Source organism: Heteronotia binoei, chromosome 16, assembly GCF_032191835.1.
Source record: "Heteronotia binoei isolate CCM8104 ecotype False Entrance Well chromosome 16, APGP_CSIRO_Hbin_v1, whole genome shotgun sequence".
NCBI classification, from domain to species: domain Eukaryota; kingdom Metazoa; phylum Chordata; class Lepidosauria; order Squamata; family Gekkonidae; genus Heteronotia; species Heteronotia binoei.
This window is the reverse complement of record NC_083238.1, coordinates 19,233,444-19,258,881: the sequence shown is the minus strand read 5'-3', so window position 1 is coordinate 19,258,881 and position 25,438 is coordinate 19,233,444.

The following is a 25,438-nucleotide window of genomic DNA, read 5'->3' as shown; positions in this document are numbered from 1 at the left end:
GATGTAGCTTGCTAATACGCTCTGCCAATCAAGATCTGTGGCGGGAAGTTTAACTGGCCAGGATTGGACCTGGCCAGACGGAGGGTTGTTCCGGGGTATGTATATAATCAGGACCTGGCCCGCGTTTCCTTGCCTTGTGATGTACTCGCCAATAAAGTATGTTGCCTTCAACACATCTTGTCACTCACTACATTACATCCTGGTTACATGCCTGCTCAGAAGTTTCTTCTCCTTGAATCTCAAATATCAGGTCAAATTCTACCCTTTCTTTGAAACTGTGCAGTTAATTCAATTGAATCCAGTGTTCTTATAAGAAAGTTAGACCTTATCTGCAGTAACTAGATGGTTTCCATTTAGATCCCAAATCAAATGTGTGAAACACAGTAGGTGCCTACAGTGCATTACTAGGCAGTATTACACCTTTCACACAAGCGAAACCATTGAGTTCAATAGTGTCAAAAGGGGGAGCTGTAGTTAGACATTCATAATAAAAATAATATCCCCACATTAGTTGGAATGGATGTTATTAGAAAATAGAGACTAATTTTCAATCGTAAGAGTAACAAAACCTGTTAGAAAAAGAGTCTATGCTCTTTTTTAAAATCTATACAGAGAAATCTGATGATGATAGTAATTGACTATCAGTGGTGCTTCAGATAACTTAAACGCTGTTCCACCATTTCCAACTAGTGATGTACTCCGTTGAACATGGACACTGTTGAATGTTCAAGGGAACCCAGACACAAACTGTCTTGACCAAGTAGGTGTTACATTCTTACAGCAGACGAAACAAACAGCGCTCCCTCTAAGCTGTGGAGTCTTGTGAGCAAAAATTCTACTGGCATTTAAGTTGTGAGCTACTGCATAAATTAGTTTGCTATGAGGCCATTTGTCCTGAGCTGAGACAAAATGTGTGAGCTGGAGGCTAAAAAACTAGCTCACATTAACTCATCTTAGAGGGAACACTGGAAGCAAATTAACCTTATGTGCTCACATTTGGGATCCATTTAAAATATGGATTTGGAGTAATTGTATAATCTACAACCACAAAGCCAGATACAATCTTGTAGCACTTTACTGTTTCTCATTACGGTACATAGGGGTGGAATTCTAGCAGGAGCTCCTTTGCATATTAGGCCACACACCACTGATGTAGCCAATCCTCCAAGAGCTTACAAAAAAGAGCCTTGTAAGCTCTTGGAGGATTAGTTACATCAGGGGTGTGTGGCCTAATATGCAAAGGAGTTTCTGCTAGAATTCCACCCCTGTTGGTAGGATTAAACCTCCACGTATGAAATAAATAAGTGCTTTTGCAATACTGTCCCTTCTGCTTTAACGTTAGAAAAATGCTGGATGGCTACCATCTGTTTGTAGGAGTGCAATCTCCTAGTCTTCTGGATTTAATCAAGATATGCATAGATCAGGGATCTCCAACAGGCAGCTCCTGAGCTGCTGAAGAGTAGTTTGTGCAGCATCTAGAAGACCAAGGAAAACATCTCCAGGGAGAATGCTCCTGCAAGACTCAAGGACCTGGGAAGGCCCTGTCAATCAACCTGAGATGTCTACTTTTAAAAAGAGAACTGGAACCAGCACTGCCGTGAGCTCTTTTCTACATCTCTGCTGAGACCAGCCGAGGTGAGAGTGAAAGAGAATGTGAATTGCAAGTGTTTCCTCAAGTGGCCCTGAGGAAGGAGTACCACCAGCTCTGGCAGGAGCTGTGTGGCTCTGTTACTTAAAGATGCAAAATTGTGGGGAGGGGCAAGGATCTCAGCCTGTTTTTCATTATGCAGAAGTAGCTTTCATTAAAGAAAAGCTAGATAAGTAGGGTCACGGTCTAATACAGGGCTAATGCTTTCAAATCAGTGAGCCAAGCGCTGAACTGCGCATTTCAGTCTGATTTCAATAGGGCCAAAGAGCAATTCACTTCTTCAGGGCTGTTTATATCCTAATCAATATACACACACACACACACCTCAATCAATTGAATGAGAAACTGTTCCTGATATACTCAGCACATTAATCTTAGAACATGGTTAAGTTTATGGCCTTAATTTAGTAAATGTGTAACTTCACTTCATTGTACATGATCATTTATTTTCCATAACTGTTGAAGCATTTTGTAGCAGCAGGAGATTATTATTTTAGGAGAAGAAATTTTATTGAGGATAATAAATCTCAATTGCACTTTTTAAAAAACAAGGTCTGCATCACAAGCGATCAGTGGCGTCTCATCTTCTCGGAGGGAAGGACCATACAAGGAAATCTGGTCTTATGGAAGCATGAGTGAAAATGGCATTTTATGGACAGGGTTTGGATTTAATGGAAGAACTTCTTGGTCTCGGGTTCAGTCTAGGGCATCTGTAATTTTAAAAAAGATTAGATTGTAGCAAGGCTTTTTTTAGTAGCAGGAACTCCTTTGCATATTAGGCCACACACCCCTAATGTAGTCAATCCCCCTGGGGCTTACAGTAGGCCCTGTACTAAGAGCCCTGTAAGTTCTTGGAGTACTGGCTACATAAGAGGGGTGTGGCCTAATGTGCAAAGGAGTTCAGAACCCTGGAGAGCTCCTGCCAATCTGAGCTAACAATACTGCTCTTGAGGAATCAGTACTTTGATTCAGTATAAGGTGACTTCACGTGTTCACTTGTATGCTCTGCAGGTTATTTAGTAGTTTAACATGCCATAAGTAGCAATGGCAATTAATACCCATGCTACATTTCTTTTTCAGGGTCTTCTGCAACATATATTTATTGGAATTCAAATACTGTCTACTGATCCATTTGGTACTTTTTAAATCAGCCCTTCTTTCCAGGAACTTATCATGGATTTCCCTTCCCCCAGGCCAGAGAGAGCAAGATACCTATTTTATGGACAAAAGCAAGTTCTAAAAGTCCTAAAGAGAGTCTAAGCCCTCTCTCCAGGCTAAAACAGCAGCTGCCACTAGACCTTTCGACTATTCCCAACAGCTCCAGAGTACAAGTGTCAAACCTCAGAGCCTTCCAGGGAAATTATTCCAAAAAGTCAACCCTGCAAGACTGGTTTGCTGGTCTGAGTTTCCAACTGAAGCATTAACTGTGATTGAGCAGTCCAAGGTTTCTGGATTTAGCTCTTGAGGCTGTAGGAGACAAAATTCACATCAGGTTGAAAAATAAATATTTTATTTTAACATGCAAAAATATTTAAAAGAGACATGACATGTGAAGGAACAAAAATAAAGAGCTGGACTTATCCAGCATAGCTAACACTTAAAAAGCAAATAGTTACATATGAACATATGAAGCTGCCTTCTACTGAATCAGACCCTTGGTCCATCAAAGTCAGTATTATCTTCTCAGACTGGCAGCGGCTCTCCAGGGTCTCAAGCTGAGGTTTTTCATACCTATTTGCCTGGACCCTTTTTGGGAGATGCCAGGGATTGAACCTGGGACCTTCTGCTTCCCAAGCAGATGGTCTACCACTGAGCCACAGCCCCATTCATGGCTCTCCAGGGTCTCAAGCTGAGGTTTTTCACACGTATTTGCCTGGACCCTTTTTTGGAGATGCCAGGGATTGAACCTGGGACCTTCTGCTTCCCAAGCAGATGCTCTACCACTGAGCCACTGTCCCTCCCCAAAGGTTACCATAAGGTTCTAAGCAAAAGTTAGTTTCAGCAATCAGCTCTGCATCTCAGAGACAAAGTAAGGATACCCATCAAGGATAGCAGTGAGCTACTTGACCACTGACATGTTGGCTTGCCAAGAGATCAATAGCTAAACCCTATACAAATGACTTATAGAAAAGGATTGTGATTGCCTCTGGGCCCTGGAGCCAATCACAATACTGGAGGTGATGTAATCTCTCTCCTTTCATTACTAGGAAATCCAAACCATGTGCTGCAGAATTGTGACCTTACTTTCCAGAGTCTGAGGTTGCCAAGTCCCTCTGCAGCTGTGGCGGAGGACTCTTCTCTTGTGCACTTTGCACATGTGACGTGATGATGTCACTCTAGGATTTGCAGTAAAAGGTAACGCAACACTCTAGGATTCACAGTAAAACTCTATGGTACCAGTTTTACTGCGAATTCTAGAGTGTCCATGGCATGATGTGCCGGCACGATGATATCACTTCTGGGTGACATCATCACACAGGGCATGATGTTGGCAACAGGGCCCTTTGGGATTAGGGATACCCCGGTGACCTGCTCTGTGCTGGTGGGTTGGGGATTCCCTGACCCCAGCTGGAACTTGGCAGCCCTATTTTGCTCAGCTGTATTAAATTTGCTTATTTGCTTATAGAGGAGAGCCAGTTTGGTGTAGTGGTTAAGTGTGCGGACTCTTATCTGGGAGAACTGGGTTTGATTCCCCACTCCTCCACTTGCACCTGCTGGCATGGCCTTGGGTCAGCCATAGCTCTGGCAGAGGTTGTCCTTGAAAGGGCAGCTGCTGTGAGAGCCCTCTCCAGCCCCACCCACCTCACAGGGTGTCTGTTGTGGGGGAGGAAGGTAAAGGAGATTGTGAGCCGCTCTGAGACTCTTTGGAGTGGAGGGTGGGATATAAATCCAATATCTTCTTCATCTTCTTCTTCTTCTTTTTCTTATTTAGAAGCCCTTGTTAGGGATGGTACAGGCTTCTCCCAGATGCAAGCGGTTTGCTTTGAAAAGACACATACCAATTACAGTATCTCTGTGAGAATGTGCTTGTGCAGTCAAGAGAGGCCTAGTCAAGATTTCTCTGCACGGGTCTTTGCAAAGAACCAAAATCCATTACTGCACTCATGGTAGTATACACCATTCTCTCTGCCTCCTTATTTTTCTTAACGCTCTACCAAGTACATTAGGCTGAAACAGTCACCCAGGAGTGCCCCGTAGTCACCCAACAAGCTTCTGGGCATGCAGTAGTGCTACCCAAAATTAATTTATGTTAAGGAAACAAGCAGCTCCTTGAAAACGATGAAACTGAGAAGAATGATGGGCATCATCCAATGAAAGGGAGCGCTTCTGATTCCAGTTGTAGGGGACTGAACACATGCTTATTTGTCAGATTGAAACCAGTTGGTATTCCCATCCCTTCTCTCTTTGTTTTATTTAATTTTGTTATATTTCATTACACCACCATTGTCTTCCATATTTTCTCAGCCAGCACAAGCCTAAGCAAAAGAGATGAATTTTAAATCTACCATTAAAATCAAAGAAGGAGCCAAAACCGTAAATATCAAGCCACTGTATTGGAGTATTTTCGCAGATCAATAGGCCTGTGGGAGACTAATAATTAAATAATTGCTTTAACTGTCTCTTCTCCGGCAAAGCAGCATGAATTTAAGCCACTTCAGAAGACTTGAGAAGGGACGGTGGCTCAGTGGTAGAGCATCTGCTTGGGAAGCAGAAGGTCCCAGGTTCAATCCCTGGCATCTCCCAAAAAGGGTCCAGGCAAATAGGTGTGAAAAACCTCAGCTTGAGACCCCGGAGAGCCGCTGCCAGTCTGAGTAGACAATACTGACTTTGATGGACCAAAGGTCTGATTCAGTAGAAGGCAGCTTCAGATGTTCATATATGTACTTGGCTGAGAGATGGAAGTCCTTTTTGATGCTTGTTCTCAACAGTGCCTCAGAGGCCAGGGGCTCCCATCATATAGTGTTCCCCTTGTTGCCCACCTGCATCATCAGTTGCTAAGAGACCTTTATTTTTTCCACTTTTATACACAGGTAAAGAGTGCTGTCTCTTTAATATCTGCCCTCAAGATCTTCTGTAGGTTGGAGACTGAGACTGATTTCGCACTAGGCTTGTTCTGGGTGGAGAGCCCTTTTTCTCCCGGCGCTTCTCTCAGTTTTCGCACAAACTGCCCTGGAGCTGAGAGTTGGCGCGCCACTTTTCCGCAGCAAGCAAGATCCTCTTACAAGTGGTTTCTGCTTGCAGCAGAAAAGTGGTGTGCCAACTCGCAGCTCCGGGGCAGTTTGTGCGAAAACCAAGAGAAGCGCCAGGGGCAAAAGGGCTGTGCACCTGGAACAAGCCCTAGTGCAAAATTGGTGTTTCTGTTGGTTCTTCCTCATCTAGGAAGTAGCTTTGACAGGAGCTAGTTTCTTCTGCCTGGTTTTCTTTGTTTCCAGTCCCAGAGCATCTTCTCTTCTTCGGAGTTGTCTCCTCTCTACCCTTGAGCAAGCTATCTGCAAATAAGACTTCCCTTGACAGCCTCCTTTGCTTGCAGTCCTTTCTCTTCTCTCCCAGCTGGGCCTGCTTTATTTTTTTTAAAAAAAATCAGATTCCAGTCAGGGGGAGGAAAGGCCACGTAGCCCTCTACAGCCTCCTCCCAAAGTTTTTTTTTAATCCAGTCAGACCGGCAGCAGCTCAGAGCCCACACATGGTCCTTGCAGCCGCCCCTCCCACATACACTTTTCGGTTCAGTGTAGCTGAAATAGCCCAAACTGAAAATAACGTTCCTCATAAGATGACAGGGGAAAAAAAAACAGTTTTAACAGCAATGTTTCAACACCACTGTAAATTGCCCTGAATAATAGTTTGCTGTTTTAAATGTCCACCTGCTTGAAAAATCTGTACATTTAAGCTATAACAAAAAAAAAAATACCTATTTCTCCTTAGGTAGGAGAATATTATATCAAGGATGTTGTCACAGATTGTTTACATTAAGGAAAGGCATACGAAATCAGGGCAAGCTTTCCAGCACTTTGTCTTCCTTATATGTTCATCTTGAGACAGGTAACATTTTTCAGAATGTCCATAAGCGCATAACTTTGGGGGAAAGCTGTCTCTAGTCTGCTAAAATATCTTGCCGAACTGTCTACTGCAGTATCTAGACATATCCTATAACATCCCAAGATCCCTTGCTGCAGTGGTAAAAAAGATGACTGGAGGTGACTGCAGAAAGACGCCATTTTAGATTTCAGGAACAGCAGATATAGTTAATCGTAGATGTATTCCAGGATAAATTGTCCAAAAGCAAGATTTATTTTTTGTAACTCAAAGGAATTCAGTGCAGAGTCTAAGTAGAGCCGGTTTGGTGTAGTGGTTAAGTGTGCGGACTCTTATCTGGGAGAACCGGGTTTGATTCCCCACTCCTCCACTTGCACCTGCTAGCATGGCCTTGGGTCAGCCATAGCTCTGGCAGAGGTTGTCCTTGAAAGGGCAGCTGCTGGGAGAGCCCTCTCCAGCCCCACCCACCTCACAGGGTGTCTGCTGTGGGGGAGGAAGGGAAAGGAGATTGTGAGCCGCTCTGAGACTCTTCGGAGTGGAGGGCGGGATATAAATCCAGTATCTTCATCTACCTCACAGGGTGTCTGTTGTGGAGGAGGAAGGTCAAGGAGATTGTGAGCCGCTCTGAGACTCTTCGGAGTGGAGGGCGGGATATAAATCCAGTATCTTCATCTGCCTCACAGGGTGTCTGTTATGGGGGAGGAAGGTAAAGGAGATTGTGAGCAGCTCTGAGACTCTTCAGAGTGGAGGGCAGGATATAAATCCAATATCTTCATCTCCCTCACAGGGTGACTGTTGTGGGGGAGGAAGGTAAAGAGCCGCTCTGAGACTCTTCGGAGTGGAGGGCGGGATATAAATCCAATATCTTCAATATCTTCTAAGCACAGCTAAACTGGCATCAGGATGCAGCAAGACCCATTGGTAGGTCTGGCAGTTTCCATAACATTTTTGGGGTCATGAGAGGTTTCGTTGTATGTACAGAGAGGTTTCTGGTGCTTTTGCAGGACTGGCAATATCACATCATCGTTTGAAACGTACAGCGAGGCTGAGCGAAACTTATGAATCTCCAGAGTTGCCAGCCATTAACACTGGTCCATCAATGTGCTGGTTGCCTGCAGGACCACGGGGAGGGGGGAATAGAGGAACATCAGCTGGGGCCAAAATCAGCAAAAGCTTCTCCGTTTATTTTACATCCGAGGCAGTTCTGTGCTGCAGCAACCAGGGGCATGGGGATGGTAGAGAGAGTGCCATAAAGAGCAGTAACTCTAATTGCTTGGTAGCATTTCTGCAAAGTTTATTACAAGGAGGTGACCACTTTCATATCCTGCCAAACCCATCAACCTAGACATCTTTGGAGCAAGGCAAGACCAGACAGCACAGCTCATGGCTGCTACAATCATGGTCCGGCTGAAGCCTTCTAATAAGCTTCTTATTGCCGGCAGCCTGTTTTCTTCTTCTGTTTCTTCCACCCAGCTTCATAAATCCTGCAACCCTTTTTAGTGTTTTGTAAAAAATGAAAATACAGCAACCTTTTCTCTTTTGTTAATTAAAGGTAGTCCCCTTTGCAAGCACCAGTCGTTTCCGACTCTGGGGTGATGTTGCTTTCACAACATTTTCAAGGCGAGCCTTTTTACGGGGTGGTTTGCCATTGCCTTCCTCAGTCATCTACACTTTCCCCCCCAGCAAGCTGAGAACTCATTTTACCGACCCTGGAAGGATGGAAGGCTGAGTCAACCTTGAGCCAGCTACCTGAACCCAGCTTCCACCGGGATCAAACTCAGGTTGTGAGCAGAGCTTAAGACTGCAGTACTGCAGCTTTACCACTCTGCGCCACAGGGCTCTTCTACTTTTGTTAATTACTCCTCCTTTTCCCCATGCTTTTCTCCTCCATTTTGCTCTTTTCCTTTTCTTGATCTGCCTTAATTCCTCTCCTCCCTTCTAATTTTCCTCACCCCCCTTTGTCGGTCTCTCTCAGCTCATCCCTACCCTGTTTGGCAGTTTAGAACACAATAGTAATATAGCAACAAACCCTTGCTAAGATTATGAACAGAAAGGGGGAGTTAATATTTTCCCCAAGATGTAGAGGATGGTTTCCCTCCCCCTCCACCCTTTACGTGCATGGTAATGGAATGTTAATCAGCCTTAGTAGTTGCACATGTAGAACAGGAGTTAGAACTCCTTTTCCTCCCCCTTAATTAGATTTAATTATATTTTAATCACTGTCCAGGGAATGATTGTTGTTATTGCATTGATGAGACTTCTAATTTCTCGGCTTGACTTCGCGAACGAAGATTTAAGAGAGGTGCAGTAGTCCACGTCTGCTGCAGGCTCGCTGGTGGCTGACAAGACCAATGCGGGACAGGCAGGTCCGGCCACAGTGGCTGCAGGGAAAAGTCTGATTTGGGGTTAGTGCTGTAGCAGTATGATTCTTCCTCATTTTCCTTTTGTCCTCAAGACCAGCTATGCGTGCGTTCTCAAAGGAAGAGACAGCCTGGTGGATGGTGTGCCTCCATGCTTTGCGATCTGAGGCTAGGTCAGACCACTGGTGATGGTTAATGCAACAGGTACCAAGGGATTTCTTCAAGGAGTCCTTGTACCTCTTCTTTGGTGCCCCTCTATTTCGATGGCTGGTGGAAAGTTCGCCATACAGGGCAATCTTGGGACTTCTAATACCCTTTGTAAAAAAGGTACTTTGCCCTAACCTGGGTAGCCCAGTGAGATCTCAGAAACTACACTGTCTGCCCTGGTGAACATTTGGATAGGAGACCACCGAGCAAAACCAGTTTAACTATGCAAAGGCAGCAGGCAATGGCCAACCGCCTCTCAGTGGCTCTTGCCTTGGAAACTCAAGGGGGTCACAGTAACAGCAACAAAAATATGTTATTTTGTTATTGTAGTCATTTAGCTTCAGGTTACATGACAAACGATATATATATATATATATATATATATATATATATATATATATATATATATATATATATATATATATATATATATATATATATATATTAGAAAAATATGTCAGCTAAATTAATCTCAATGTTCCCGGTACTGCTCTTCCAGCACGACTACATAATTGGTTTGCCCCACATTTGTGTTTGGTAAAGGTATAAGGGTAAACAGAAATAGACATCTTACTGATTTACTGACTAAAGATTTATTGCGACATGAAGTTTTTGTAGGGCTGCAAGGTCCAATTCAAGAAATATCAGGGGACTTCGGGGGTGGAGCCAGGACCAAAGTTGTGACAAGCATATTTGAACGTCAAATAAAGTTCTGGCCATTACATTTAAAGGGACCGCCTTCCCTCCATTGGAAATGAAGGATAGGGGGCAACTTCTTTTGGGGCTCATAGAATTGGACCCCCGTTCCAATCTTTTTGAAACCTGAAGGGTGTTTTGAAGATATGCACCAGTGTCTCTGCCTCAAAAAAAAACCCCTCCCCCAAGCCCCAGATACTCATGGATCAATTCTCCATTATACCCTATGGGAATCAGTCTCTATAGGGAATAATGGAGTGCCCAGCAAACATTTCCCTCCCCCCCTGCTTTCCGATGACCCTGAAGCAAGGGGAGGGCCTCCGAACCGGAGGATCCCCTACCCCCACCTGGGGGTTGAGCAACACACAGAAACTGCAGTGGAGATGAAGCAACACACAAGAAAACAGTGCATATGACACGTATACACTATATATTCATACTTTACTTTTTAAATATATATTTTTTCTTTCAAATGTACTAGCTTGTAACATAAACTGTACTTGAAATAACAAATTACTTATACCAGCCACGTCCGCTCCAAAACAAATACCTTAAGGGCTCAGACCTTCAATAAACGGTCCTTGAAAGAGACAGCTACTCATCCAATGTACTCTGGTTGATCCAATGGACTTGCAACTCGAAGAGAATGACGCTGTCTTTTAAGGTAATGCTGAGGTATTTTAAGCCGAAAGAAGAAAGTCTCTCAAATGGAGGTACAGGAAGTCATTCAAAGGAGCGGCATACACCTCTTCAGGCAGAGCACAGTGGCAACATGCTGCCTAGGTTTACATACGTGTTTCTTTTGAAGACTTTATCAAGCCACAATTATGTCTGGAACCTTGGGCTACGGGCTACAGCTCTATCTATTTTCAAGTCAGCACTCTTCGTTCTCTAAGGACTGAGCCTTTCAGGTATTTGTTTTGGAGCGTACGTGGCTGGTATAAGAAATTTGTTATTTCAAGCGCAGTTTCTGTTACAAGCTAGTACATTTGAAAGAGAAAAAAATATAGTTAAAAAAGTGAAGTATGACTATATAGTGGGTAAGTATTAAATGCAGCGTTTTCTTGTGCGTTGCCCCACCTGGGGGTTGGCAAGCTTACGTTTTTGCGAACTGGAGCCCATTTCATCAGATGCAAGAAGTGTATCCTATGTGTGTGTACAAAGATAAACATTATGAAATTAGATGCATGGTTTGGATCTGCGACATATGGTCAGGGCAGGTAGAATCTTTGTCCTGGGGCTCATGTTGGCTCTTGGCAGACTTGGTTGCCTGCACAGGTAGAGCCCTATTTTTCTTCTCTTTGCCTTCTTTTACATTCAGGAGGAAGGTGATGGCATGGCGTACCTCCACAACAGTCTCTTGAATGCACATGGGATAAAATTGCATGGATATTTGCTTCCATGTGGTGGAATACCGGCAATCCAATAACTGGATTAGAGCTCACATCTTTTATGTTTGCTTGTGTTAGACAAACGCTACTGATTGCTGCAAGAAAGCTGGACCAAGGTTTTTAACCTATTTTCCAAAAACAGCAGCAGCTGCAAGTGAAGCCTAGCTGTTCCTGAGGTACTTGGGAAAAATGAAGCATGCTTTACTTGACAATCGCTGCTTTCTGTATCATGAAAACTTCCCCACTTCATTTCCATATGTCTTCAACAAAACACAATCTAATATAGAAAAAATGTGCCAATAATATTTATCGTCCACCTCAAATTAAAAGCACTTGAAGGATCTTATTCAGGCATGAGTAATGTCTCCTGGGTTCCCTCTAAGCTGAGTTAGTGTGAGCTAGCTCACAGTTCTTTAGCCTCCTGCTCACACGTTTTTGTCTTGGCCTCAGGAAAAATGGCCCCAAAGCAAGCTAATTTGTGAAATAGCTCACAACTTTAATGTCAGTAGCTCACAAAGTAGAATCTTTGTCACCTGTTGTTCAAGCTCAAAGTTGTGATGTTGTGTAAAACTGGACGCCTTGACCATCCTGTCCTTGAAATGTTTTTCTGAAGTTTTGAATAAGATGCAATTGTGCCAGAATCCCCTTCTTCTTTTGTGCATTGCCATTCAAGAAAGTAGAAAATATTTGCATTTTAGTAAGTCCATATCTGTTTCCTTTGAATATCAGTCCCCTCGACACTTCTGTAACTTTCAGCTTTTTTTGTTTTATATTCATGCCGTACCAAATGAAAACAAACAAACGGGGTTTCAAGCTCTGTCTCTGAACTAACTTCAAGGTGGCCACAGACTGGCACCCTAGGCAAGGTTAACTTCTTGAGCTCTCCCTCCCTGTGCTGGGAACATCACCGAGTCATATGTCGGGGTGTGTGTATCCAGTTCCGTGACACCAGAAGGCCAGCGCCCTAGGTGATCCCCTAGTTTGCCTAGGGGCAGGGCCTGCCCTGACTAGTTCTCAACATTCAAGAAGGGCATCAATGAAAGCTGTTAAGCCATGTTCCACTTTGTGAGCTACTGGCATTAAAAATTCTACTTTGTGAGCCACTGGCGCTAAAGTTGTGAGCTACTGCATAAATTAGTGTGCTCTTGTGTCAAGTCTGCAGATTCAATGATGAGCCAGTGTGGATACAAAGACTCTATTTTATTGATACTGATACTTGTAGCATAAACCAGGTCTTGAAAAGACTAAAGTCCATACAGTAGATACATTGCATATAAGGTATACTTCAAAGGAATTCCTACGGGGAGGGGGGTGAATTGTGCAGAGGACATTCACACATAGATGTTACAAATACATTCTCATGTTGATTAGAGGCCCAGTTGGCCTTGATGCTCCCAGGCTCCTTCCTCCCCCCCCCCCCCACGCCTAGGCTGAGAAGGCACAGATAAGACTTTCACACATTACCATTTCAAAGCAGTAACAGATCTCTAAAGGGAGGGGGGAAGGAAGAGAGGGTTAGCTAGCAGCATTTGGTTATACTTTGGTTCTACCCAGAATGCTCTGTGCTTGAGCCAGAGTTGTAGACAGACTTGACATCTTGGGCCATCCTTCCTGAGCTAAGTCAAAAATATGTGAGCTGAAGGCTAAAAATCTATGAGCTAGCTCACACTAACTGAGCTTAGTGGGAACACTGGAGGTCACAGTCATCCATGCTCTGTTCACTTCACTCTACATGGAACTGCCTGTTTAGAAACGACAGTTGATCCAAAATGCAACAGCCAGGCTATTGTCAGGGGTTGGTTAAGGTGCTCTTATCATTCCTGTGCTGAAATATCTGCACAGGTTACCCGTCTGTTTCCAGACACAATTCAAATGGCTGGTTCTTAACCTAAATGGCTCACGACCAGATTACCTGAAGGACTGACTCCTCCTCCGCTATCCAGTCTGCATGTTAAGATCTGCCTCTCCAGCCCTGCTCTCTGTGACCCCATCTTCAAAGGTGAGGTGGGTGGCAACCAGAGACAGGGCATTTTCTTTGTTGGCAGCTAGCCTTTACAATGCCTTCCCCATTGGGATTCACCTGTCTTTTACGTTCCAGCCCAAAACACATCTTTTTACTCAGATTTTTCATTAAGTGTTCTATGCCATCATCTTTTAATGGTCTGCTTCTGTTTTATGGATAGTTTTTAATACTGCTTAGGTCTAATGGCTTCTTTTTAATGGCTTGTTTTTAATATGGTGGCATGGTTGTAATTGTAAAACTGCCTCAGGAAGGACTCTGAATGGGTGGCATAGGAATATTCTAAATAAATAAATATTTTTTATATTTTTCAGATGCATTGCTAGGCCGTTCTCTAATCCTAAAATCTAAAGTAGCCCCCTGGTTCAGACTAATCAAATCTGATCATCTGAGATCCCCATATCTCAGTCGACTGCGGGGTGACATGATAGAGGTTTACAAGATAATGCATGGGATGGAGAAAGTAGAGAAAGTAGAGAAAGAAGTACTTTTCTCCCTTTCTCACAATACAAGAACTCGTGGGCATTCGATGAAATTGCTGAGCAGACAGGTTAAAATGGATAAAACGGATAAAAGGAAGTACTTCTTCACCCAAAAGGTGATTAACATGTGGAATTCACTGCCACTGGAGGTGGTGGTGGCCACAAGTATAGCCACCTTCAAGAAGGGTTTAGATAAAAATATGGAGCACAGGTCCATCAGTGGCTATTAGCCACAGTGTATGTGTGTATATAATTTTTTTTGCCACTGTGTGACACAGAGTGTTGGACTTGATGGGCCGTTGGCCTGATCCAACATGGCTTCTCTTATGTTCTTATGTTCTTATCTGGTCAATATCTCCAGATTATACATCAGAACATCCTTCACAGCTCTCTGCTTTCAGATGATGCAAACAACTCTGTTAACTGGTCGATATTCCCACATCCCAACAGAAGAATGCTCTTGCATTTGTGGTTCATCTACAATAGAGAACCTCCCCCATTCTATCCTGTCCACTCTACAATGCCCCCAGAATTAAATTTCTGTCTGGAGTACTAACCTCCTTAAAAGCACGTTCAAAAACAGAAAAAGATTATATTTCTGTTATCTGACAATGGTGCTCATGTGTCCTATAGAGCCTCTTTGTTTGCCCTTGCAGCTAAGAAGATAAGAGCAAGAGTAATATCAAACGCTGTAATTTCTCGAGGTTGGCCTTTCTGGAGAACTTTTAAGTCATCAATTGGAAACTTTGTTGTTCGGCTTCTGTTTTGTTTTGTAACAGCCAATGGCTATACACAATACATTTTTGACTGACTGACTAAATAAATAAATACATTTACATTTTGAAACCTATTTTCAAGAACTTTGTTCTTCTTAGATTAGGGGGAGATAATTTCTTTTTCCTCATTTCAGTCTTCCAAATCAGACTGTGCATTGGATTACACAGCAAATCCTTGTAGTTAGAAAGGATTCCATCAACATATCAGAGCTTCCTCACATCCCACCTCCCATTGCATCCACAAAGGGATCCCCAAAATGCTTCTCCTGGATGACAGGGAACACCCAGAACATGCATGAGGGAGGAGTTGGAGGTCTGTACTGTGAGGGGGAGGATTGATGAAAATTGTCCCCCTTCCATGAATGGAAATTTTCCACAAGATCCAAAACTTTGAATGTTTTTGCTAAAACAATATCCATTTCCAGCATTGTGTGCATCAGTGTTTTAGGAAGTAATTTCATTTTTTAAAATTATACCCCCCCCCCACCCCCGGCATCTTGTGAACATGGGTAAATGAAATCAAAATCTGATGCAATTAGAATGAATACGCAGTAATTTCCTGTGGTTCCTGGTTTGTTTCTATGGATTCTTAATGAAGTAGTCATTTTTTTTAACAAGAAAACATTCTGTTCTGTTAATAGATTCTACATAGCAGATGGTGTCAGTTCCTCTCCTGAGATTTTTACCTATAGAACATCATTTTCCTATATATTTCATTCTTTGTTGGAACAAAAACAAAATGTGAGTATCTTGGTAAGATCATATGTGGATTGACTTCCATACTGTCAACAAATATGCAAATATTGTATACCTTTTAATTGTGTTTCCCCCCATTTTTTGCACATCTAAAACAATAGTCGTGGAAACTGACTATTTTAATTACATAAGCAAAATTGGCAATACGCGTGGAAATATAGTGGCACATTCTCAATAATTACAACTTATTCTTCAGGTTCAGAGATCGCACCTGTACTTGGAAAATACTGAGACAAAAGAGTAAATGAAAGGTCCGGCCCTCTCCCAGCCAAGCCGGCTTGCCGGCACTTAGGCTGGGGGCCGTCTTTGCCTCCCTGGAAGGAGGGAGGGGCGACATCACCCGACATACGGGTGTTTGTCGTGGGCGCGGAGCCGGGGCTTTATAAGCCCCGGCTCCCCGCCCCTCAGCAGCACGCAGTTCTTTTGGCTCTCTGGAGGAGAGCCACGTGCTGGTGGGTCCGTGCGAGGCCTGCTCGCTGAGGGACTGCGTAGGCGCGTGCGGCTCCTGTGCGCTGGCGGCGGCGAGGACGCGTAGCGGCGGCTGTTGTTTCGCACCGGCGGGCTGCGCGGCGTTTTTCCAGCCGGTTTGAGGCTTGGGGCGTTTTGGAGGCCGGGGCAGGAGCGCGCGTGTGGCGGCCAAAGTATACCTGGGCCCCTGGTCCTAGGGGCGGGTTTTGGGAGGCACCTTTTTGCGGGAGCGGTTATTATTGTTCCCCTCGAGCTGCGGGACGAGCGCAGCGGTCCCGCTTGGCGGGCCGATCGCAGGCGGGCGGCAAGTCAAGGCTGTTGCCTCATCATCGTCTGATAGACTCTTGATAAGGGCCTGCAGTTAAAGGAGCGCGCGTGCGGCGGACCATACCTGGGCCTCTGGTCGGTGGGGCTCACTTTCCGGCGGCAGCTATCCTTTTCCCCTCAAGTCGAGGAAAGAGTGCGGCGGTCCCGCTGGCGGGCAGTTCACAGGCGGGTGGCAAGTGAGGCTGTGGCCTCGTCATCGACTCCTAGGGCCCTATAACAGGGGCCGGTAGCAAAATTAGTGCATTTGGATAGCTGGGGTTGCACCCGGGCGTGTGGCTGGCTGGGAGGGAACACTGGTGGGGCCTGATATGTTTCTTGTCCCCCCCCCCTCCCAGGACAGGCAGCCTGTGCTGCCTCAGCCCCCCCCTTTTTTGTCCAGGTCGCTGGTGGTGGCTTAGGCAAAAGGCACGTTTGAAGGCCCTGGAGCACGGCGCACGCGGTGGCCATTGTAGACTGCTTTTACGGTCCCAGGATAGTTAAAGGGACAGTAAATGAAATTTAAAGGGAGGAGAAGGTGCAGGCATATAGGGGACTTGAGGGTGGCCGGGCAGTCCGAGTTTTTACATACCACTTGAGTGGGGAGAGTGAGGTGTTGGGATTGGGTTTTCAGTCAGATGCCCGTTCCTGTGCTCACCACCCCTCTCATCAATTTGTGGTGCCTTTAGACATACAAGTGGCTGTGTGGGGCCTGGCCTAGACTTTCCCTCCCCCCCCTCCTTCCTGTTTGTTCTCTCTCCCGAGCAGCCACAGTGTGCTTTTAGAAAACTGCTCCCAACACCTTCCAAGCTGATGCTTGCAAGTTATTAATTGGACGGTCGTTCCATAGCAAGGGCAGGGGCGGTGGCTCAGTGGTAGAGCATCTGCTTGGCAAGCAGATGGTCCCAGGTTCAATCCCCAGCATCTCTATCTATAAAATATGGATATATATCAATTTATATAAGGGCCAGGAAAATGGGCGTTAAAAACCTCAGCTGGAGCCGTTGGAGAGCCGCTGCCAGTCTGTGTGGACAGTGCTGACTTTGATGGACTAAGGGTCTGTTTCAGTGTAAGGCAGCTTAAACACATTGCCCCCCCCCCCCAGTTTTTAGTACTATTATGGGCGGTGGTATAGTTGTGGGGCAGTTCAAGGTTGCTGAAAGGCTTATTAAGGTTCCTGTGGTGTGTTCAAAAGCTGAGACCAAGGACATTAGTATGGCGCCTAGAACCCAGGACAAGGGCAGCGGGTCCGGTTGCCATCATGAGACAACTGGAGGGTCTTGAGCAACAAATGGTTGCCATAGGGGCTCCCATATGGGAGGGACGGCACTGCGCTTCAGGGTGGTCGATGGGGTTATAGCACCCCCCCTCCTATTTACAATGTGCCAGCTGGCGGTTGGAAAGGCTGGAAGAGCCCCTCAATGCAGAGTGTTAACACTGCAGCGCCGCAGTCCCAAGTTCTGCTTATGATCTGAGTTCGATCCCTGGCGGACGCCGGGGGTTCAGGTGGCTGGCTTGAGGTTGACTCAGCCTTCCATCTCGGTGCTGCTTGGGGCCTTGTTTGATCTCGTTCTCCCTTAGTTGGGTCAGGGGGCTACGGGGTTGACTAACCTTGTGGGCACCCATCCACTTATTGTGTCATCTAGGCTTGACGGGGGACCTTGGGACCGGCTAGTAAGGTGCCGCTCAGTTACTGCTGTGGGCCCGGCCGCGGATTAGAGGTGTCCTGATGGCACCCACGATAGAGCAGGGCAGGTCTAAGGGCATTCAACCCGCCCGCCTGGCCCTGGGGCGAGGCCTGCAGCTCGGCCCTGTTGAAGGGCCGGGGCAGGGGGAGTGGGTCAGAAGGGCCATTTTAGGCCAGTTAGAGGCCCTCGAGCAGGAAGTAAAAGTTGCCTGGGGTGCTCCCTCCTGGGAGGGGCGTCATCGCTCATCTAGGTGCTCGGCGCTGCTAGCTTTTGTGACGGTGGTACTGGCCCGCTTGACTGCTTCACAGGGCGGTGCACCTGTGCCCGAACCTCAATTGGAATTGGATCAGGAGGATGGCCCGGACGAGGGTCCGTCGGGTGAACAGGTGAGTGGCGGCGCGTCTGGAGGCCGAGTGCAGTAGACCCCAGGCTGGTCTGGAATGCCCGGGGTATTGGTGGTAAGTTCCTGTTGCAGCATGCGCAAGGGTGGCTCGGCGGTCCTATTCGAATGCCACCCCCCCGGCGTTGGGGGGTGGGGGCTTTGGGGCAATGGACGGTCCGTAACCTCTGCCGAGCTGGGGGGGTTCCGGGCCGCCTTGGGCTTGGGGCGTGCAGGGCGTGGCCCCCTGTGAGCTCCACGTACCCGGGCACTTTGATACGCTGCCTGTATCCAGATAGTGCGTAGCTCCCCCGGGGGTGGTGCCTGGTAAAGCGCCAGGGGAATATTGCTTCATTTTTCACCGGTCCTACCCCATAGGGGCGGCGGTAAATTATGGAATTAAGTTCTTATGGTACACTTTCTTTGACCAGTCGGTTAAAGTACTGTGGGGTTTGTGGTGTTGGGGCTGCGATGGCGTTATGCGACATTAAGGCGGCATTTCGCCCTTGCCAGTTCATTACAGGATTTCGAGTTCCTGGGTTTTGTTTTGAGAGCAGATTTTACATGGATTGGGTCCTCATGATGGGGTTCCCAGTCTCCTGCGCTGCATTCAAGCGCTTTGGCTCCTTGGTGGAGTGGGCGTTATGGGATTGGACCGGGCTTAATGACACAGCGCACTATCGGGGCGCCTACCTTGTGTCGGTCCAGCAGGTACAAGGATGTGCCTGGCATTACATGCTTTTCAGGAGTTGGCCACCAAGCTGGGGGTACCTTGGGCGTACGAGAATACTGCAGGGCCCAGTACGGTGCTTACATTCCTTAGGCATTGAGCTCGATACCCACAAGCAGGCATTTTGGCTGCCGGAGAATATGTTTGTGGACCCTAGGGGCCAGTTGGCTGCCCTTGGGGGCAACGCAGGGTGTCGCTGCTCTGATTGCAGCAGGTGGCTGGTCACCTTAACTTTGCACACAGGGTGGTGGCACCTGGCGGGGCCCCTGTGTAGGCGTATTTGGGACGCTATGGGCACCTGCGTTGGACAGCGGGTTCAGTAGGGACTTGCCATTTTTGGAATCTTTTCCCTATTCTAGTGGCCATTAGCTTTGGGGTGAGCTACTCGCCAACCGTTTGGGGTTTGTCTGGGGCGATAGCATGGCGGTAGTACATGTTATCAGCTCCTTGACCTCTAAGTCGTGTTGGTGATGAACCTGGTTAGGTGATTCACACTTCGGTACCTCCGGTGGAATATTTGGTTCCTGGCAGGGCACGTACCCGGAGGCTGCAATGGGGCGGCGGACGCTCTATTTCGCCATGGGATGCAGTGCTTTCGGCAGCTCGCTCCGGAAGTGGACTCGCAGCCGGCGCAATTCCCCCCGGGACTCTGTTAATTTGGGAAGCTGGTGCTGGTGGGGACATTTAGCTGGCTTTGGCACCTAGTACCAGAGGGGATTATGGTAGCGTGGCCTCCTATTCCAGGAGTTGCATATGGCCGCTGGGCTGCAGGATTACTGGTCGAATTCGACGGCTCATATTATGCAGTCCTACGTGTTGCAGAGAGATAGGTCTGGAGTTGAGGACTGTTAGGGGCCAACTGGTGACGTTGGCCTTTATTGGTAAAGCCCATGGGTTTGTTGAGAGGATTTACAATAGAAGGGCAGATGACGGAGCGGATTCCCAATCCCGGGCATTTGGGAGCTCCACGGGACTGCTTGTTAGTTGGCTGGTGCCGTGGCACGGGTTATGCAGTTCTCCTTTCGGGGCCACTGTGCTTCATGCGGCCCCGTTGATGGCCTTTTCTGGGGCGCTATCTATTAGCTAGTTAGTTGTGCAGTCTAATGACTGACACTGCGGGTCGGGCGCCCCAGGCCGAGATACTGACATTGGTTGGCCTGTGGAGGGCGACAACCTTTTGAATCAGGTGCGCCCGTTGGTTGCCTAGGGGTTATTTTTGAGGGCAATGGTTTTATCGCCTATTGGGCATTACCTGTTCTGACAATTTTTTCTGTTTTTCAGGTGCTGTGGCTCGTAGTGAGAGGTAGCGCGTTCTCATCTGCGCGCACAGCAGGGCGTTCCAGGTGGCCCATCAAGCCAGGCGGTTTCCAACGGGCACCCAGCTGGGCTTCAGCGACGGGGCAGTTGGGGAATGGCCGGATCGCCGAGGGCCGGTGTTGGCCGTAGTGTGGGGTGAGGCAGGGCACCTCCTCCACCCATCTGGGTCATTCGCTTAGGCGGCTTCAGGGGAGCACCTATGGCCTAGCACCAAGGGTGCAGGTGGTCTGTATGAACCGCAGATGGGCTACACGGCTCAGTGCGGGTACTACGGGTCACTGAACAGCCTCACCTGAGAGTATCTTTCCATGGGGGATTGACGCTAGCTCAGGTGGTGAATGGCTCAGGGCCTGGCCGCTCAGCTACAACCCGAATATGGCGGGCTTGTGCTGGGGGCAGGGTGGCTCACCCTTTGGACAAGGCGGGGTCCGGGGGCGACCCCAGGGCTTGTCCTTCTTGGCTGGTCCTGGTATGGTCAGCTAGATTGCCACGCAAGAGTGGAGGTGCCCCCCCCCTTTTCACCTGGTAGGGATGGAAGTGCGTTAGGTGCAGGGTGGAGTTGAACGTGCCAGGCGTAAGGCCAATAGGGCCATTCAGAAAGCCATGGAAGGGGGGATTGGGAATTTTTCTCCCCCATCCGGCCATTCGGGTCGAGCAGGCCGACCTGTATCGGCCGGATGGCGTTCATCTCTCTGAGGTGGGTAACCGGGCCTTTTGGGATGAGATTCGGCAGGGGGTGCGGTTGGCTCTGGGCCACCCGGTGGGGCGCTAATGCCTAAGCAGAGGCTTGGCATTGGCGGTGGCTGGAGGAGGTTTGGCCACAGGGTTTTCCAGGGGAGCACCTATGGCCTAGCACCGTTGGTGCGGTGGTCTGCAGGAACCGTAGATGGGCTACACGGCTCAGTGCGGGGAATGCAGATCACAGGGAGCCTCACCTGGGTGGATCTTTCCATGGGGATTGATGCCAGCCCAGAGGGTGATGGCTGGAGGCCTGGCCGCTCAGCTACAACCCGAATACGGCGGGCTTGTGCTGGGGGCAGGGTGGCTCGCCCTTTGGACAAGGCGGGGTCCAGGTGTTGACCCCAGGGCTTGTCTGGTTTGGTTCTTTCACCCCCTGCCAGTTACAGTTGTCAATTGTTAATAAAGCGGCCCGGTTTAAAACCCAACACTTGTGTCTGCCTCTTCATTCCGACTGGGGGGGCAAGGTCCGGCCCTCTCCCAGCCAAGCCGGCTTGCCGGCACTTAGGCTGGGGGCCGTCTTTGCCTCCCTGGAAGGAGGGAGGGGCGACATCACCCGACATACGGGTGTTTGTCGTGGGCGCGGAGCCGGGGCTTTATAAGCCCCGGCTCCCCGCCCCTCAGCAGCACGCAGTTCTTTTGGCTCTCTGCCCGCCCACCCTTCCCTCTTTCGTTTGGCAGTACAGGCGTATGCCGGTCGCCTTATTTGGGGGCCAGGTAGGAATTTTTTCGCTTCCACACAATTGGCTCACGTGGGGGTGTTTTTCGCCTACCTTGTACTGCCTAGTAGGTTAGGTTGTAGTTGTATTTGCTTTGGTCGCAGGCTGGAGGAGGTTTGGCCACAGGGTTTTCCAGGGGAGCACCTATGGCCTAGCACCGTTGGTGCGGTGGTCTGCAGGAACCGTAGATGGGCTACACGGCTCAGTGCGGGGAATGCAGATCACAGGGAGCCTCACCTGGGTGGATCTTTCCATGGGGATTGATGCCAGCCCAGAGGGTGATGGCTGGAGGCCTGGCCGCTCAGCTACAACCCGAATACGGCGGGCTTGTGCTGGGGGCAGGGTGGCTCGCCCTTTGGACAAGGCGGGGTCCAGGTGTTGACCCCAGGGCTTGTCTGGTTTGGTTCTTTCACCCCCTGCCAGTTACAGTTGTCAATTGTTAATAAAGCGGCCCGGTTTAAAACCCAACACTTGTGTCTGCCTCTTCATTCCGACTGGGGGGGCAAAATCACTCCGTTTGTGGGAAATGAACTCTTGAGATGAAGGTATGAATAATTCATTCAATAAAGTAATGAGTAAACTACTGTTTTCTTTCAACTTAAAAGAAAACTGAAGTTGCAGAGCATATCATTACCCTGGATAAAAGGCATTGGTGCACACTCTTATACAAAAGATCCATTGATGCAGCCTTCATGATATGGTTAGAAGCCTTGTGGTCCTTGTTAGACCTGGTCAGTATTTGGATGAGAAATGTCCTAAGCATTCTTAGTAAGCAGCTTAAGTTCCTCAGAGTTAGAAAAGTAGGATACAACCGCAAGGAGTAAAAACATCTATTTCTGGCAACCACTAGTCGGTTGTGTAAAACGACGCGAGACATTTTCTTCAGTTCTCCAGCAATTCAGGGACCAGTGGGAGGCAGACACACTGTTTAAAAGGGCTCCCTGGCATAATTACCTCACTGCTGGCGCTTACTGCACAGGGTTGCCTGACATTTGGCTGAGTGTCTGCAGGCACTGGGAGATGGAAGGTCTCCTGCATAAGCAGAAAGCTGGCAACCCTAGACCTCAGAGTTACATGCATCATTTTGGAGAGGGAATTTAGAGGAAGAAGAAGATGAAGAAGATATTGGATTTATATCCCGCCCTCCACTCCGAAGAGTCTCAGAGCAGCTCACAATCTCCTTTACCTTCCTCCCCCTCAACAGTCACCCTGTGAGGTGGGTGGGGCTGGAGAGGGCTCTCACAGCAGCTGCCCTTTCAAGGACAACCCAAGGCCATGCTAGCAGGTGCAAGTGGAGGAGTGGGGAATCAAACCCGGTTCTCCCAGAGAAGAGTCCGCACACTTAACCACTACACCAAACCAGCTCTCCGAGTGCTGTCATTCCTATTTTAATACCAGCATGGAATTAATACCTTATTTTGCATACAGGAATAAAATCCATGCATATGATGATGCACCAAGATCTCTGTGTAATCATCTATGGAACAAGTGCTTGGTGCCAGGTGGGGAGAAACAATAACAATGGGTTGGATCTAAAGAGCCATGAACAGAAGGATCTGATGAAAGCAAACCTACAGGGCTGGCACTACTGAGTAGGTCAGGTAGACAACCACCTAGGGCGCCAGGGGCAGCAAGTGCTCCCTCCCCATGTTAAATGCCGGTAAGGCATGAGGCATTGCTTACTGATCTGACAGCTGCTGTCAAATAGATGACTGAGGATGATCTGGCAGATGAGAACTGGTTCTGGCCAGATGGATGATGTAATCAGGTGAGGAGTGCAGAGTGACTCAGCAGTGTCTCCTCATTGGTTCAGCAATTAACAGCAACTGTATATTAATGGAACTATGCTGTACCTACTATCCTCTCACTATTATACGATTGATTGGCGGAGCATTATGATGGAGTGTCTGTATATATGTATAATAAAACCTTGTATATAGTTTAAGAGCACAGTGTGGTGTTGGCTGTGTTAAACTATTGCTCACCGGAGTGGAACGGTCAGAGGCAGACACCGGCAGTCACAAATCTGCTAACTTATACACCGACACCCCACGCTTAGCCTCCCTTCACCATCCCCTCCACCACAGAAGCAGCAGCAGGGGTGGCAGCAGCAGTGCAGACGGCAACTCTCCCTGGGAGCAGCACCCTGCTGCTGCCTGGGGAGGTAGGTGGGAAGATGACACTACAACCTGGCCTGGGAGCTAGCAGTGCCTCCGCTCCTCCCATCACTGGGCCATTGCTGCCTCCTCCAGTGCTGGGATTGGTGGTGGCAGCACTGGGGTTGGCTCCACAGGAAGGGGGGAGGGAGGGAGACCTCCTGCTGGGCCCAGCAGCCAACATCCAACTGAGGGATGGTGGCAGCACCTCTGCAAAGGACAGTGCAATTGCATGCCAGCCCCAGCTGGCTTGGCTTGGCTGCCTGCTGGCTCCTGCCAGCCCCCTTACCAGTGCCCCAACAACGCCCCTCCCACACCACCCTCTTAGTGGTCTTTCACCTCCACTCAGAAATAGGGGGAGTAGGAGAAGCTTGGAGCTTTGGCCAAGTCGCTGTTCTCAGGGGAGCAGGAGAGAAATGGGTTCTGATGGCCAGGAAAGGCAGACTGCCGCTTGAACATATGAAGCTGCCTTATACTGAATCAGACCTTCGGTCCATTAAAGTCAGTATTGCCTACTCAGACTGGCAGTGGCTCTCCAGAGTTTCAAGCTGAGGGTTTTTTTTTTTTTCATCACTATTTGCCTGGACCCTTTTTAGTTGGAGATGCCGGGGATTGAATCTGGGACCTTCTGCTTACCAAGCAGATGCTCTACCACTGAGCCACCGTCCCTCCCTATTGCTTGCTTGGGAAGTCATGCTTATACACGTGAGGATTTGTTCACACCACAGGGGACAGGCAGTATGCTACGAGGATTGAACAAACTCCATGCATCAGAATTTTCCACTCTGCTGAACACATTCTGCGAGTTACAACCCAGCAGGGCAGGAAAAGAGAGAGGTGGGACTGGTGCGCTAGTTTTATGCCTGCAAGGAAGCTGTATGCAGAGGGCCACGCAGAGCTGCCAATGGTCATCTGTGACCCATTCTGCCAGCTTATGATGCTGTTAGGACAGCCCTGGCTTTGCCTGTGGATGGGGGGGTAGGAAGGTGGCAGGGCAGGAAGCCGTGGGCAGGAGAGCCTCACCTAGGGCACCCAAAACCCTGGTGCTAGCCCTGCAAACCTACTTTCCTTTTCTACACTCAAACCATGAAAGGCCACTAGTATAGGTGGGGGTCCTACCTCAATGATTTGCCGTGTGGAATGGGAGGAGAATTGAAGCTGTAGAGAGCCTGTAGGGAGCTAGTTTGGTGTAGTGGTTAAGTGTGCGGACTCTTATCCGGGAGAAACGGGTTTGATTCCCCACTCCTCCACTTGCACCTGCTGGAATGGCCTTGGGTCAGTCATAGCTCCGGCAGAGGTTGTCCTTGAAAGGGCAGCTGCTGTGAGAGCCCTCTCCAGCCCCACCCACCTCACAGGGTGTCTGTTGTGGGGGAGGGAGATAAAGGAGATTGTGAGCCGCTCTGAGACTCTGAGATTCAGAGTGGAGGGCGGAATATAAATCTAATGTATAATAAAAGTTAAGGGTGTCCACTCAGACAAGAGGAAAAAAAGGTGATTTTGCCCAATACCTTGTCTGCAGATTAACAGATACTGCATGGCATATTATTCAGGAGGGTTCCTCTGACTTTTC